The sequence below is a fragment of the Castor canadensis genome, chromosome 9 (assembly GCF_047511655.1).
Source record: "Castor canadensis chromosome 9, mCasCan1.hap1v2, whole genome shotgun sequence".
NCBI classification, from domain to species: domain Eukaryota; kingdom Metazoa; phylum Chordata; class Mammalia; order Rodentia; family Castoridae; genus Castor; species Castor canadensis.
The window spans coordinates 138,990,406-139,007,559 of NC_133394.1; the positions used below are offsets into that span (position 1 = coordinate 138,990,406).

Below are 17,154 nucleotides of genomic sequence, written 5' to 3' on the forward strand. Positions count from 1 at the left end.
GCCTTGCATATGCTAAGCATGCACTCTACCACTGAACTACACCCCTATTTTTGCACAGATTTGATGATAATTACTCTTTCCATTCCAGGACTGACTCTGAGCTGAACCTAACTTTTGGCTATAATAGAGGTGAACAAACAATAACTATGCACTAAATGTGGACTGCTGCCTATTTTAGGAAACTCTGAACAAGTCTTTATTCAGTCTCAACCTCCTTATTTTTCATCTTCATAATCCCAGAGTAGCTACTACACTTGTCCTTCCTTCCATGCCCTATGCATGAGAAAGCAAAAAAAGACATATGGATGAAGGGGCAATGACTAGGAAAGGAAAGCACAACTTTTGCAGAAACCCTAAGTAGGCTTCTGTTTTTCATTGTTAGGACAGTTTCCCATGGCCAGTCATAAGAGTGCAGGAATTTGATGTGAAGCCAGATATTTGCCACACCCCAAATCTGAACTTTTGTTTGAATAGAGGAAAGTAAACTCTTAAGTAGTCAAGTGTTGTACTGAAACCATCTCTGCAATAAAAAAACATAACCCAGGTTATTTTAGCTGAACCATAGATGAGTCTCTAAATGAAGACATCCATTAAAGCAGTGCAAAGCTACTGGCTAATCTAAACAGCCATTGATTTTGAATCAGAGAGAGCAATGACCTGCAATAACTGGAGGCAGCAGAGTGCAGTTCAATTAAGTACTTTCATTAGTCATTTATAAAATTAATCCTTAGAACTTGATGATGATGTTTTAAAATGAAGTGCTGATTAGGGTTGACCCTAAGAAGCAGTTTTTTCAGGCTGCTAAAAAAAATTACTTATTTTAGTTAGGCAGTATTTGGGCCCCTATTGATGGGACTTACACCTGGGAGGATGCCTTCAAGGAACAGCAAATGTAGATAGACTGTGGGGTACGGTGGTGAAGAGATGTAACCTTACCTCACTGAGTCTGGTAATTAGACAGAAATGCAGGTTGAATTTGAGAAGTCTGATTTAACAGTATTTAATGTGATTGTCCTATTTTTAAATTTTGTGATTATACAAATTTGGTTTTTAAATCTGACACAGTTGAGTTTTTCAAAGCACTAGGAATGATTGTTTTTTGCTTTATCTATTAAATTTTTCTTCTAAATCTGATATGAGGTAAAAGTAGTTAAAAATTTTTGAGCATCTACCATCTGCAAATTACAGTTAGGCTCTTTATAACCATCATGTATCTCATACTCATAATAATCTTGAAAGGTAGGCTTATTCTAATTTGAATGATTAAAATACCAAATATCATAGTGTAACCTTAATAGAAATATCAGCATCAGAGTGTGAACTGAGTTTTTCCTGAACCCCAAGGTCCTGCCCTTTATCTTCTGTGAGTGTAAGTGTAACTTAAGGCAAGGGTTCCTTGACTGAATGCAGTAGGAAGTGTGGATTGCCTTCTTCTTATTACTTAATTTAAAAAAAATAGTACAAGGAAATGAGTATAATAATATCAAAATACCTGAGGGACTATTGTATGAAGTCTTGTTCAGCTTTGTATCTTTAGCTTTACCAATTGTTCCTCATTTCCTTGGGAAGGGGTATTCACTGACTCTTTCTGATGGGGAGTTTACTTATAAGGAGAGTGCAGCAGAAGCTTTAAAAATACCACAACCCTCGAACACAGTGGTGCCCTAATTAACAAGTTTCAAAGTGTTGTAGCCCAAATTGTGACTTCTGAAGTAGGCAGGGGCATATAGGAAGGGATTAAATCAGCATCATCAGCTGAAGGGTATGGTGCACCCCTGTGCTCTGAAAACACTCTTAAAAAGAGCCCTTCTGTGATTTGTTGTAGGCTATATCCAATAAAGAAAAAGCATCTCCCTAAAATGCTTGGTCATTTCATCGAATTGTACCTAATAGTGGAAGAGTGGGTTGTTTGGATGGATGGAAAAGCAGGCAGCTTAGATTCCTCTTTGCATCCTTCAGTCATATTCCTTTGGAAATTATTAATAACTGTTGTGGAAAATCAGTAGAGTTGAATATCAGGATGTAAACCCAGTCTTTGCTTTATTTTAGAAAGTAAGTAATAGATCTCAGAGAAGTCGCATTCATATTTATGTGCCATATGGCCTGATTCTAGGATAATAAATGACACATGGTTGTTGAAATAAATTAAAATTATATGTTGAAATCAAGGAAAGGCTTGTAACATGGATTTCATCACACATAAGTGAGAATATTATGACATGCTTTTTACATATTTATCTATGTATCCATCTTTTCATAGATTTATACATTCATTTGTGTTTCCATTCATCCAAGAAATGTGCAAAAAAAAATTCTGGCTAACTTCTTAATTTCTTAACATTAAAATTGCTTTATTTTTCTTTATGATAATGTAACTTATGACATAATAAAATTTAGTTTCAAAACAAAAATTACCTTTATCTGATTACTAATGAGCATAGGGATTAGATATAAAATAAGTACTGCTAATTTATAAAATATGTCATGATATATTGAAGATTACATTGGTATTAATCAATTCAATTATAAAAGATGATGGTTTAGTAATTCTAGATACTTGTAAGGTGGAGATCCGGAGGATCATGGTTCTAGGTCAGCCCAGAACCCCCCCAAAATATTAGAGAATTCATCCCAATCAATAAAAATCTGGGTGTGGTATATGCCTTTCATTCCTGTTACTTGGGAAGCTAAATAGGAGGACCTAGGTCCAGGCCAGTTCAAGCATAAATGCGAGACAGTATTTGAAAAATAACTAAAGTAAAAATGGGTTGGGAGTATGGCTCCAGTGGTAAAACAACTTTCTAGCAAGTACAAAGTGCCATGTTCAAACTCTAGGACTGTCCAAAAAAACTGACAAATTAATATTTAATATGACATATAAAGAATAAGTGTTAAGTACATGAAGATGAGTAAGGCAAAATAATAGCAATGATAAAAGCCAGAAATCAGAAAGATCTGTATGTATTTGCAGAATTGTAAGAAGGAAATCAAACAAAAATCATGTGACAAACTTTGAGGAAAAGTCACATACAAATGTATTTAACAGAAATATGGGCATTTTGGGGACTCCAGAGCCTACTCAATAAATAGTACCCCATTCCTATCTGTTTTGGACAAAGTGGGGGAAATCCAGTGTAAACATGAAAGCCAAAACATGTGCTTATTGTAAGAACCAAATAGTCCCAAGCCCTAAAATGTCATTACCAATCCATTCATAAGAACGGCAGGACCAAGGCAGGTAGGTCTATTCTAGGGGGCAGGTGAAAAGAGAACCTACCACAGCCATGCATATCAGCTTACTCATCGCACACTGCCACTCAGATATGTCTAGGTCTCTCCATTTTCTCCTGGGTAGGACAAAAAAAGGAACCCAGAGGCTCCAACCAGAATCCATTTTTTGGAGGCTAAGAAATCCAAGATCAACATAGATTCCTATGGCGAGGGACAGTCTTCTCTCTGTAACTTCACATGATTGAAGAGGCTTGCTTTATTTTTTTTTTTTTAATGATAATATATGTTAATTAGTTTATTTTTTATTTATTTATTTTTTTTTGAGTAAAAATGCATCTTTATTAAACAAGTATTTTTCCAACCATGAAATTTTAAGAGAGCTTTATTTAACAAAACCAGTTGTCATTTCAAAATGTAAATTCCCATGCTCTAGAGACACAGCAATTTGATACTGTAGGTTATGACCAACCTATCTCATGTCTTCTTTCTAGAGCTCTTCTACATATAAATTAAAAAAAAAAAAAAAAAGACTTTTCATTTGGAGTAATGACCCAATCATTGTATGCACATATGAATAAAGGAAATTTAAAAAAGACTTCATTTATTCTATTTTTTTTAAACGACAGACTAGAATGAAAAAAAGGAATAGACAAACATTTATGAAAGTTCAGATTACAAAAAGCAAATTGTTTATTTCCTAACTGGGTCAACAGGTTTTAAAGACTCAATTTTTCAATGTACTCAGTTATTTTTAAAGGCATAGTGCAAAACAGGTTTTACAAGGTTTTTTTGTGAGAAAAGGAAGCTATTAACTTTCAATTCACTTAAGAGAAGTCCATCCAACAGCAGGCCTGGGAAACAGGACAAGTCTCCAGCTCTGAATGAAAATGCTAATTATAAACTGGATTTTCTGACCTTATCTGAACATTTCACGTGCTTTCCTGTCTTTGCCTCTCTGAGCGTAATAGTTTTTCTCACCATCTCCTTTCTATGTCAACGGATATTTTTCACCCTTTAAGTTCTACCATTAATTGCTACCTCTTTCATTAGAAAATTCCCCTTTCCCCCACAGAATGCAATCTCCCCTTCCACTAATCTCCCTCAGTACTTTTGTCTTTTCTGTTTCTCTCTCTTTTTTTTTTTTTTTTTTTTTATTCATATGTGCATACAAGGCTTGGTTCATTTCTCCCCCCTGCCCCCACCCCCTCCCTTACCACCCACTCCACCCCCTCCCGCTCCCCCCCTCAATACCCAGCAGAAACTATTTTGCCCTTATCTCTAATTTTGTTGTAGAGAGAGTATAAGCAATAATAGGAAGGAACAAGGGGTTTTGCTGGTTGAGATAAGGATAGCTATACAGGGCATTGACTCACATTGATTTCCTGTGTGTGGGTGTTACCTTCTAGGTTAATTCTTTTTGATCTAACCTTTTCTCTAGTTCCTGGTCCCCTTTTCCTATTGGCCTCAGTTGCTTTAAGGTATCTGCTTTAGTTTCTCTGCGTTAAGGGCAACAAATGCTAGCTAGTTTTTTAGGTGTCTTACCTATCCTCACCCCTCCCTTGTGTGCTCTCGCTTTTATCATGTGCTCATAGTCCAATCCCCTTGTTGTGTTTGCCCTTGATCTAATGTCCACATATGAGGGAGAACATACGATTTTTGGTCTTTTGAGCCAGGCTAACCTCACTCAGAATGATGTTCATCATTCTGAAAGAGGCTTGCTTTAATCTCTTTGGTTATTAACTTTTAGAAGACACTAATCCCAATTATAAGAGCTCTGTCCCTATGATCTAATCACTTCCCAGAGGCCCCACCTCTTGATCACCAACATCTTGGTCATTAGGATTTAATACATTATATGACATATTAAGTCATATAAGCCACTTAGTGACCTAGTGAAGTAGGCATTATAATTTTCATCCCCACTTTAAAATCAAAACCTCAGACTTTACTGGAGTTGAGGGTTTAGCCTAAGCTCAAACAGGTAGTAACTAATAGAGGTAGGTTTTGACTGCAGATCACAAGGTTTTGAACACTCTGATACAAATGGATAGAATGGGAGTGGGAACACTTTGGGGTTCACTTTTGTATTTTATTATCCACAGTTTTTGATAAAAAGAATTCATCTTAACAAAGACTATAATGTGACAGGTAAAATGTATTCCACTTTCTCAGTTCATTTAAAAACATATTGTACAATAGTATTGTTCATTAAAAAAGATTCCATGAAGTATAAAAATGTAATATTCACTGTTATTTATTTCTTGTAGTCTAGCGACTTAAATGCACCTTTTTAGTAATGTGGTATGATAATGTGTAGTCTAAAGTAAAATATCATAATGCATTTTATATTAAAATAGACCTTTATTTTGCAATCACCTGTCAACTCATTACCTCTATTAATGCAGCATAGCTGTGATAGACAAGGGTTGAAATAATTAGTGTTTAAAATATCTCTCAAGAATGTGCTACATTTCCCCATAAATCTTCCAGAGGAGAATGGCTTGTTGATACAGTGTCTTAAAAGAGAGCCCTCTTCCAAGAACTATTTAAATAGCCTGCAGAGTTTTCTATTTCAATGATCTCCAAAGGACAATATGGTCTTTTGCAATTCACACGTTTTCAAGATTCTCCTAAGATGTCTTGAAAAGACACATCATTGAAACAACTTATATCCACTCGATGAGTAGGAATTACTCTGGCAGCTAAGCAGTGTAGGGTAAGAGGAGGTTAAGAATGAAAGTGGAGCTGGCACTTAAGAAGCTCTCTCAGACATCCAGACAGGAGATGATGGGAGCTTGGACTAAGCTAGTGAACAGAGTCAAGCAGTATTGTGAGATACCCAATACGTGACATATTCACAGACTGAGCAAAGCAAGAGAGGAATCATTAGAAGAAATCCCTCTATATGTATTTTTATATGAGGTAGATAATGACAATAGCATTATTCCTGAGTTAGGGAGGAGGGGAGTGAGGGACATAGCAAATAATCTGGGGAACAGGATAAATTCATCTTTTTTGGCAGCACTGGAGATTGAATCAAGGCCTCACGCTTGGTAGGTAGGCTCTCCTACTGCTACAGCCACCCTGCCAACCCAATAAATTCAATTTTATATATATTATTTTTGATATTCTTGTGAGACCTTCAGGTAAAGAACTCAAAGAAAAAGAACAGAGCTGACACTTCATAAAACTTTCCATGTTCTAATTCTGTTCACAAAGTCCATCTTGTGAACTTGTTACCATGTGTGGTAATTAGAGGGACTACTATTACTCCCATTTTATACGTGAAGGCAGCTGTACATACAATAAAATGAGATAATCTATGTTAAAGTACGAAGAACAGTAGTCAGGGCATGGCATTAAGTTAATACTCAGAAAAAGTATCTGCTAAATTTCTTGATTAAAAGATACACTAATAATAATTTGGATGCCCTTCTTGGATGCTGCAGTATAAAAAATGCACTGAGTATAGTTGTAGATTGTAATTAGAGACATAAAATAGATAAAACTCAGAAGGACAAATGAATTGAAGAAGATGCAGTGATTACAACAAAAGTACTGGATGCCAACTTCTATGCTCCAACAAGTTCACAATCCCACTTCACCAAATAATAATAGAGGGCAATTTAATTAATAGATAATGGAATAAATTAAGAATGCTCTGGTATCTTTGTATGCCTCAAGAGCATACATTTTCATCTCATAAAAGTCAACCCAGGATCTTTCTTACCCAAATTGAAACAGTCTACAAATACCACACATTTAGGATGCAGTATATTTCAACAAGACTGCTGAAGTGTTTGCCTAAATTATTCTCACGTGTGCAAGATGGGATTTTTGTGTTTAAAAAAGAACTATACGAGTTTTAGGTAAAAGCAGGAATAAATTGCCTACAAAATTTGCTCTGCCAATTTCTTCATAACACATTATTTACTGAGTACCAAGTATGGTGCTAAGACATCAAGGCAATTGCTGAGCTCACCTCTGTAATAGATATTCCCATAGAAGTCAAGGCTGCTATGAATTTTAAGTAGGACTTTAAAAATTGGAGACATTCACTTTAGTGTGATGTACTGATTTGGGTCAGGGCTCAGGTGGGCTGTGTTCCGATGACACCTGCACTGGTTCCTAGCTGTGCGGCTGTCTTACTCACTTAGTTCAGGATGCTATAACAAAATATACTATAGATCAGGCAACTTAAACAAGAAATCCTTTCTCACAATTCAGCCTGGAGGCTCACTACCTGAAAGCAGGATGCCAGCATATTCAACATATTCATGTTAATTTTCTAGGTATTCTCATATGGCCAAAAGATGAGTAGAACTCTGGAGGTTTCCTTCATGAAGGCACTAAGCTCACTTATTAAGGCATCACCTTTATGACATAATCACCTCCACCATCTAATATTTACAGCACAATGAGGGATAAGATTTCAAAATCAATTTAGAGGAGACATGCTTACTTCATATATAATGATGATCTTGGGGAAGTTCATCTCCTGTTTTTCACCTCACCTTACTTAGTGGGGTATATGGATATAATAGTGATACCCTCATAGGCTTATTGTGAAGACTAAATGAATTGCTATTCATTTACTACTTGAATAGGCATGCTCCCCAAGAGACACTCAATAACTCTTAGCTGCTTTTAAGCCTAAGTATGATTAGATTCTCTCTACTTGGGCTTTATGCAAATCTGGAGTTTCTTAAGTATCTGTTTCTGTATCCCTAAATGTATTCTGACAAGGTCCCATTTTATGTGGTCCAGGTTTAGAATTGGTTGGTCCGCTTACATGACATGGATAATTTAGAAGAGATTCTATTAGGCAATACAAGTCCACTGCAACCTTATTCCTTATTCAGAAAATAGGTACTACACTTTCTGCCCTACAACACAGTGATATTTCTATGGTTTAATTGTGTCTTCCCAAATTAAAGTGTTGGAAGCAATCCTTTACACAACAAGTTCTTTAAGAGATGATTAGGTCATAGGTACACCATTTTCAAGAACGAATTAAAGCCGCTATAGCAGGAGTTGATCAGTTATTACAGGAGAGGGCTGGTTATAAAAGGAAGGAGTTCAAGTCCCTTTTCTCCTCTGGTATATGGTCCCACTAACTGATCTGAGTGATTCCATATGCTATGTTATGAAGAAATAAGAAGACCTCACCAAATGCTGCTCTCCTGAACTGTGAGCCAAATAAATTCATATTGTTTATAAGTTACAAAGTCTATGGTATTCTGTAAAAGCAGCAGAAAACAGAATAAGACACATATTTTCCACCCTGTGTAGCAAAGGCTTACTTTTCAGGCACCCAGGAAAAGAGTTGAGAGCTGAACAGGGAACTGAGGGCTTTGGGGTTAAACTAATCAATCCCTCTCTTCTCCACTCCTTTTCTTACTTTTGCCTATTGCCCCCATCCCTTCTACCTGTCTACACCAGAGGGTTCTATTAAGTCTATTATGTATTTCCTTGTTGATTAGAGATGGCTAGAGTCTCTTCCTACTATAGGGGAAAGGCATATCTGAAGTGTCTTTGAACTGGCTTCTGAGAAAAAGAAAAATTAAATACTATTTTCCTTTACAATTTCTTTTTTGCTGGAACTAGGGTTTGAACTCAGGGCTTCATGCATGCAAAGCAGGAACTCCACTTCTTGCTTGAGCCACAACTCCTGTTCATTTTGCTCTGGTTGTTTGAAGCTGTTCTCATAACTATTTGCCTAGGCTGGCCTTGAACCACAATCCTTCTGAACTCAACCTCCCAAGTACCTTGGATTGCAAGTGTGAACCTTGCCACTCAGTCAATATTTTCCTTTTATTAGGTCCCCAGGATGATGTTGGAATTGAGACCTAAGTCTCTTGCCTCTCTATGGATTTGCTACTTTATTGGCCCCATGGATACTCAGTGAATGTTTAATGGAGTGAGTAGGTATGCAATATTTGATCTTACTCAGAATTCAGAGATTAGTCATTGTAAAACATGTGGGAGAGTGGAGTAGGTACAGAATTCGGATCAAAAAGTCCTGGAGTGATAAATCCCACATTCATATATTACTAGCTATATGACTTCACTGCCTGTATGATTTTGACTAGCAGGCTCTTAGCTTTGCAAAGCTTTAGCTGTCATGAGTGGGAGAATAGAATAACAATGCCCAGACACAGTAGTTCATATGGAATAAATAAGATAATATTTGCACATGGCAGACCCCACAGTGAATGGTAGAGGTTGTTAATAGAAGTCCTCTTGTTTGAGCCTTCTGGCAGGCATCAGAGAATATCATGCATGAGAATGGGTTAATTGTATTACCATGATGGTGAAGGTACATTTGAATTTATGTGATAGTGTTCTTCAATGAGTACTTGTTGAATGTCAGTCAATACGTCAACAACAGGATTGCTGTTACAGAAATAATTAAGATAAAAATCCTTGACTCTGAAGGAGGGTAGTTGTGTAATAATTCATATTAGGCAAGATAAACATCAGTGACAAATAAAAACCAGTTCATTGAAAAACCTCAATTCATTGCAGGCCAAACACAAAATAGTTTCATTTCTTCTAACAACTGCTTCTATTTTTAATATATCCCTTTCTTCCTGTCCTTTACCATCCTAGGAGTCTTCTAGAATTTTCTGACCAAAATTATTCTAATTAAAACTTTCAGATATAAGATACTGAATTTAAACTTTAATACCTGAAATTGTGAAACTCCAAATCCATGTTATAAGTTCAAAAGTATCTATTTCTCTTTCTCCTTCATTTGTGACCTAGCTACTCTAATATGTGAGACAAGAAGAGGAGGAGATAAAAATGCTTTTTATTTGTGGTTATTGTTGCTTACAGGGAGGAGGTTCCTAATCTCATTCTGGTGGAGTTATTTCTGAGTTTGTTGTGCTCATAATTTAACTGGAAATTGACATTCAACTTTGCGGGTTCCTGTTTTCATTGAGGATCTTTTACCCCTTCATCTGTGTTGGACTTTTCAGCTGTTCAGGTAGCCTCAGAATATCCTTTGCATTTCACAAAATGGCATGAGGCTCTCTGCCATCTTCAGTGTCCCATGGCCTTGGGATAGGCTGTATCCATTTCCACCACATTCCATCCACACATAGGCTGCTCTACCAATTCTTTTATGTTTGGCATTGTCCAGACTACCACCAGGAGTCAGTGTCTATGGTGGCAATATTTTTAAACTCCAGGTCTTCTTAGACATAATGTCCCAGGGACCACCTCAGATTTTTCTGGCTGTACTAAGGTGGATCTGAGTGTTCTTCATTTAAGCAGCCTATAGCATAAGAAATAAATACAAGCCTTTTCTTCTTATATATATCTCAGACATTCACTAGTGACTTTGCTGGATGTCACTAATTAATTTAATTTGGGTAATCTGAGGGAGAAGAAGGAAGAACTTCTACCATGCTTGTCTCTTTTGTCTTCCTCTTCAAAGTCCTCTCATTAATTTTCGATGGATAAAGGGGAAAAGTTGGTTTTGTTGTTATGACCTACTCTACCCTTTTGCTACATACATGTGACAGTTACAGATGACCAATTAAAGTTGGGTTATTTATACTTTAACTCAGCTTAACTCTCTCAACTTCAGGTAGGAGATGCAAATATCATTCAGAAAGAATATCTTTAGAAAGACTCTTGAATCATTCCTCACCTATGCCTTGTTTCATTGAGTACCTTGCCTATACTTGGAGCTCATCATAGGCTTTTTTGCTCTGTGATTTGCAATCATCACCCAGTCTCTGAATTTGTTTCTATATTCTCACAGTCAGTGATCATTAGGCAGTACTCTTCATAACTGGTTTTCAAGGTGATGATAACATATTGGGAACAGGACAAACACAATCCACTCTTTTAGTCTGATTTGTTTTGCTGTAACAGAGTAGTATGGACTACATAATTTATAATGAACAGGAATTTGTTTGACATACAATTTTAAAGGTTAAGAGTCCATGATCTAGACCTGCCATATGATCCAGCAATCCCACTCCTGGGGATATACCCAAAGGATGTACACCCATGTTTATTGCAGCACTATTCACAATAGCCAAGTTATGGAAACAGCCAAGATGCCCCACTACTAATGAGTGGATTAAGAAAATGTGGTATTTATACACAATGGAATTTTATGCAGCTATGAAGAAGAATGAAATCATCACTTGCAAGTAAATGGATGGAACTAGAGAACATCATTCTGAGTGAGGTTAGCCTGGCCCAGAAGACCAAAAATCATATGTTCTCCTTCATATGCGGACACTAGATCAAGGGCAAACATACCAAGGGGATAGGACTTCGATCACATGATAAGGTGAATGCACACAAAGGAGGTATGAGGATAGGTAGGTAACCCAAAGAAACAAGATAGCATTTGATGTCCTCAATGCAAAGGAACTAATGCAGAAAACTTTAAAGCAACAGAGGCCAATAGAAGGGGATAGGAACTAGAGAAAAGGTTACTTTGAGACGAATCAATTTAGAATGTAACACGTACATATGTGGAAGCAATGTGAGTCAACTCCCTGTATAGCTATCCTTACCTCAACTAGCAAAAACACTTGGTCCTCCTTATTATTGTTTATACTCTCTCTTCAACAAAATTAGAGACAAGGGCAAAGCAGTTTCTGCTTGGAAGCGAGGGGATGGCGGGGAGAGGAAGAGGGCTGGGGGAAGAAGGGAGTGATGACCAAAACATTGTATGCACATATGATTAAAAGAAATAAAACAAAAAGTCCATGATCAAGGGATGGCTTTTGGTAATGGCCTTCTCATTGCCTCATTCCACAGTAGGTGAAAGAGCAAGAGAGGGAGAGGAAAAGCAAGAAGAGGCCAAACTCACCCAGTTACAGAAAACCCACCCCCATAATAAGGAACTCACTACCATAATAATGATATTAGTAGACTCAAGTTCTCATGACCCCACACTTCTTACACTATTGCACTGGAATAGACTGAAGGTCTCAGGACCCCACACTTCTTACACTATTGCACTGGGGACTAAGTTACCAGCACACGATTTTTGTAGTATACATTTAAACCACAGCATCAAGCAACCAAGAAACTTACAAATGAAACGGTACTCTCCAGAGGATGGATATTAGTGCTGGATGCAATAGAGAGCCATGCTTCCCTATGGTAGAATCTGGATTTGAATTCAGGGCATTGTACTTGCTAAGCAAGTGCTATACCACTTGAGCCACAACCCCACCCAGTCACGTTCCCCTTTGAAGCTGAGGTCAGTTCCTGCATTCTCCTGTTCTTCATGTGGGAAGTAAGGATGGATATTAAGGAATAAATAAATGAAAAGGTTCTCTGGCAGAGAGATAGTTTTCTTTCATTTGCTTGTTTGTTTATTTTCAGTTATAATTTCATAGTCCCTTCCTATATTTATTCCTCCTTTTATTTTGATATTTCAGACTGTCTTTGTCTTTTGTCCCTTTTGTAACCCTCCAATGACCCTCTGTTGATTGAGTTTGCTTACCCATAAATGTAATTTTAATTCTTTTGAGAGAAGAAGGGCCATAATTATTTAGGTACTCTTTTTCCCATTAGGGCTTTCATTGCGGGCTTAGAGTTCTCTGTGGAAACATATACTCTGCTTGAAGTGGTTATATTTTGTTGTGTATATATCAATAATCCAATGATGTCTTTTCTAAAATATCTATCTTTTCCTGCGTGTGCTGTGTGGAAAATCATTAGGCTTGTAGAGAACCAATTGCCTTGAGTTGGTGACAAACATGCTTTTCCCCGGTGAACTAAAAATGCTTTTATCTTGGGAAATATAACAAAGATGTCATGTTGCTGTCATTTTTCAAAGGCATAAATTCCACTTAGAAACAATATCAGCACATGCAAATCACCCAAATAGCTTGCGTCTAAGATTATGTCAGGAAAGCTTCATTGTCTCCAAATGGTCAGAGTGCACCTTACAGTTGAGCGTTTTGTGATTCCTTACAAGTTCTGACAGTCCCATATTAGAAACAGTGGGTGACAACACTGTTAATAGCTTCACATTTCTCAAGGTCTTTGTCATCTGCTATGATTTATGCAACTCCTTTTTTTGAAAGGACCTATATCTATTTCGTGAAAGGAAATAGATTAAGGTCTGTTTACAACTTTAACCTATTTTCCTTTTTATGAAGTGCTACTCTTGCGCCTGTGTTAAACTTGCTGATAAACCAAGGTCTCCTAAATTATTTTCCTACCTATGTGAGATGGACTGGCAGAGAAGCATAGGTTTTTCTGTACCATTGTTCAAGACAAATATTTGACTTATTTTCCTTCCTTGTTTGATTATCTAAATGAGATCCAATGAAAGATACGAAAGTGGCCATGTTGTCAGAGCAGTTATGGAGGAAGATGATAATAAAAATGCATAATGGAGGTTTAGTACCTGCCCTTTAAATGATCAATGATTTGCTTGTGTTATACTCTTAAACTTTCACAACAAACCAAGGTGGAAAATGCTATTGGTGAATAAAAAAATATGCTTGCAATTATTTAGAACTTTATACAAATTCCTGCAGATATTAAGAAACAGGTATGAGTTCAAATTCATGTTTTTCAGAGTTGTATAAAGCAGGCCTCTATTTTTTTTTCACTTAAAACAGGTCCATACACTACTTAAGTTTGAAAAAACATTGTGCTACTGACCAAACAGAACTGTAGTTCTCATCTTCCTCCTACTGGCTAGGTGGCTTTCAGGGGAGCATATAAACTCTCTGGATCATAATTCATCTAAGATTTAAACTCATGAATGTCTCCCTTTAAAATAAGTGGCTCTTTAAAAAATAATTTGATAAACTAAGAAATATATTTGTACAACAATTTATTTTAATACTGTGAGGTTGATTACTCTTTTGTAATTACAAAGTAAACTACACAAATGTTTTTCCAATGACATCCTCAATTTACCTTCACACAGGTTTTCAGGATCAGATACCTATTCTAATGAGAAAGACACAAAATATAAAAGTATCTGTAGCTGAAACTATGGATATTCCAAGGAAAATCAATTTCTTCCCATGTTTCATGAGTTGCTTTGTAGCACTTATCTGTTCAGTGCTCACTCCCCAAATATCACGAACACAAGCTAGTGATAGAACAAAGAGGACTTTGCTGTCTGTGGAATTTCCTACTGAAGAGTTCATGGATCTTTCAGGAATTTTCTGTAATAAACTATCAAGTTATTTGGTAGGAAAATGTTTCCTGGACTGGTAGCAGTACAAGCCAGTGAAGACAACAGGAAAATAAAATGCTGTTATTACAGACAGTATGTTTCAAGAAGAAGATAAGTGGTTTCACTGCTCAGTGTCAGGGATGCAAGGGAAAGAAGGCCAACTTCTCATCTTAGGGTGATACGGTTAAGTTCATGTTCGTTATAGTAGAGACTCCTGGAGAAAGTATTCTTCCACAGTAGGCTTTCCTCTTAGTCATTTGTTTCTTCACAAATGACTTGTGTTACTTCATCTGGAACATAGTAATATTGTACCAGTGGAGGTGGGGTGGTGGTGGTAGGAGCAGAAGAAACAGTACTTAGTCATAGCTTTTATCTGCTCCTCACCCACCCCCTGCTCTTCCTGGTGCATTATGTCCTAGAGTCTTTGTTACAACCATGCATGGTTGCTTCTATTTTCATTTCACAGAGCTTCCATAGAGAAAGTTTTCATTTTTAATAAAGGTTAGTTGTAATCAATTAGAGATTCTTTCAACAGATTTATTTCATGTAAATGTGCCTATTCAGTTTAACTTTATTCATCCCAGTGAATGTATAAACATTTCCAAGTTTTGCCTATTAAAAGCTAAGAGAGAACTTTAGCTTTTGGTGAAGTCAATGGGAATCTTACAGCATGACATAAGAAGTTAGTTGACTAATATTTTCTGTTGACAGACAATTTGAAGAATGGACAAATCAATTGCTATTTGATTCTTATATAAAACTCTATTGAGAAAAGCTCTGTGGACTGCGTCCCTCTAAATTAGATGCCACATGAATTTCTCCCCAAAAGTGGCTTTTCCAATTCTTTATGTCTCTGCTGCCACACCGTGGGGAAATACAGAATAAAACACTAGCTTCTTGGACATTTTGATCTTTTTATCAAGAAATGATTGTCACTTACAATGCCTCAAATTCAATTACAATAACTAATATGAAACTAAAAAGCTTTCTGAGAAAGGATAATGCTAAGTGAAGTCATTACAAGTTGAGGGAAAAATGGTACTATTATTAATACTTTATTGACGTCTTGGGTAATGAGCTTAATTCACAATGTGGTCACTTTAGGAGAGGCAGCCTGGTATATTGAAATAGATGAGTTTTCAGTGTCAATTATGTAAAGGCATCCTTCCTCTTTTCCTTCCCTCTTTCCTTCTTTTCCTTCTTTTTCTCCTTCCCTCCTTTGCTTTTTTCTTCCATCTTTCATTTTCTCTTCCTCTTCTCCCACCAAATTAAACATTATTTCTCAATTTCAATAGTGATGTTTTATAGTGAAAAAGAATTATGCAGAGTGAAAACTAGACTATACAGCCTGCTTGAAAGCAGTATGCACAAGATATCATGGGATCATGAGTCTTCAAAGCCACAGTTTCAATAATCTGCAATAATTTCTAACCTTTTCTTTTCTGAGAGCCAGGAACCCCATCTTCCAATGACTGGTGGCTACTCTTAAGATACTGTCAGTTCTTGTTATCCTCTGTACAATGAGAGAGATGCCATCCTTCATTAACAACAACTGAGACTTCTAGGAATTAAAGGGAAATGATTAAATAGAGCTTCTCTCTATAATTTAGACAATCTCACTTTAGGCTTTTTTTTTTTTTTTTTTTTTTTTGTGGAACTCTGGGCCTTACTCTTGCTAGAAGCCATTCCACCAACTTGACAATAACATTTTAGAACAACCGAAATGCTTTAGAATTTTAAATCTTTCCTGGGGATGTACTTGTTTTTGAACACATATAATGCAATATTGATATTTCTCTGTTATCAAACATTTCTAGGAAATAACATCCTATAATGAGGACCTCCACCAGGCTTTAGAAAATAAGAGGCAAAATAGAATGCAAAAAATCCTATGCTTCAAAGATCACAAGAATGCCATTGTATTATTCAGCTTCTGCTACTTTTTAGGTAAAAAACATGATACCTATATTCTAAAAATGACTTCCATTTATTGTTTCCTTAATAACAGTTTCTTAGCATCAAGTGACTAGCAATAACTTTATTGTTTCAAAGTTAACACACTGGAGAGCAAGATTAAAATGTCCATGTTGGTTTGAGAGAGTTAAGGTAGAGAGAGAATGAGTTATATTTGTTGGATATGCATAGGCAAGTGCCAGATAATTTATATCTATTAGTTTATTAAAACAAAATTGAGAAGTCAATATATTAGCGCTATTTTAGAGATTAGGAAACTAAGGATCAGACAGTATAAGTAACTAGTTCAGAGTCTTATAATGAGAAAATGACAGGATTTAGATAAAACCAGATCTCATATTGTTCCATTCTGTCAAAAGGAATCATTTATCTATACACACACGTGTGTGTGTTCACATGTAAGTGAAAACACCCATTATCTACATATGGCTGAGTCTATTTTTCAAGAGTAATATGGAATCAATATCATTAAGATAAGTACAAAGACCTTGTTTTAAATCACATGAAAATATATTTGCTTATCTTTGAAGTGCACATGTTTTTATTAAGTACATTTTAAATTAAGCCTTTTTCTTGAGGGTGAGAGAAAACAGTAAGCAAATTTAAAAGTCAGTAATCCAGGGAGTTCTTTTGAAGTACAGGTTTCTAGAGCCAACGTGAATTAAGATCAATTCAATGGGAAATAAAGTAAAAAAGCTGAATTCTGAACCATTTCAGGATGAGGAACAGATTGTTGCCATTGTTAAATGCATGTGAGATTTACAGTC

At 36.3% G+C, this 17,154-nt stretch overlaps 1 protein-coding gene across 3 annotated transcripts in view; it reads left to right on the plus strand.

The window, feature by feature from the left end:
• Kcnip4 (potassium voltage-gated channel interacting protein 4) overlaps positions 1-17,154 on the plus strand; it is a 1,065,442-nt gene that overhangs the window by 391,907 nt on the left and 656,381 nt on the right. The window lies entirely within an intron of this gene.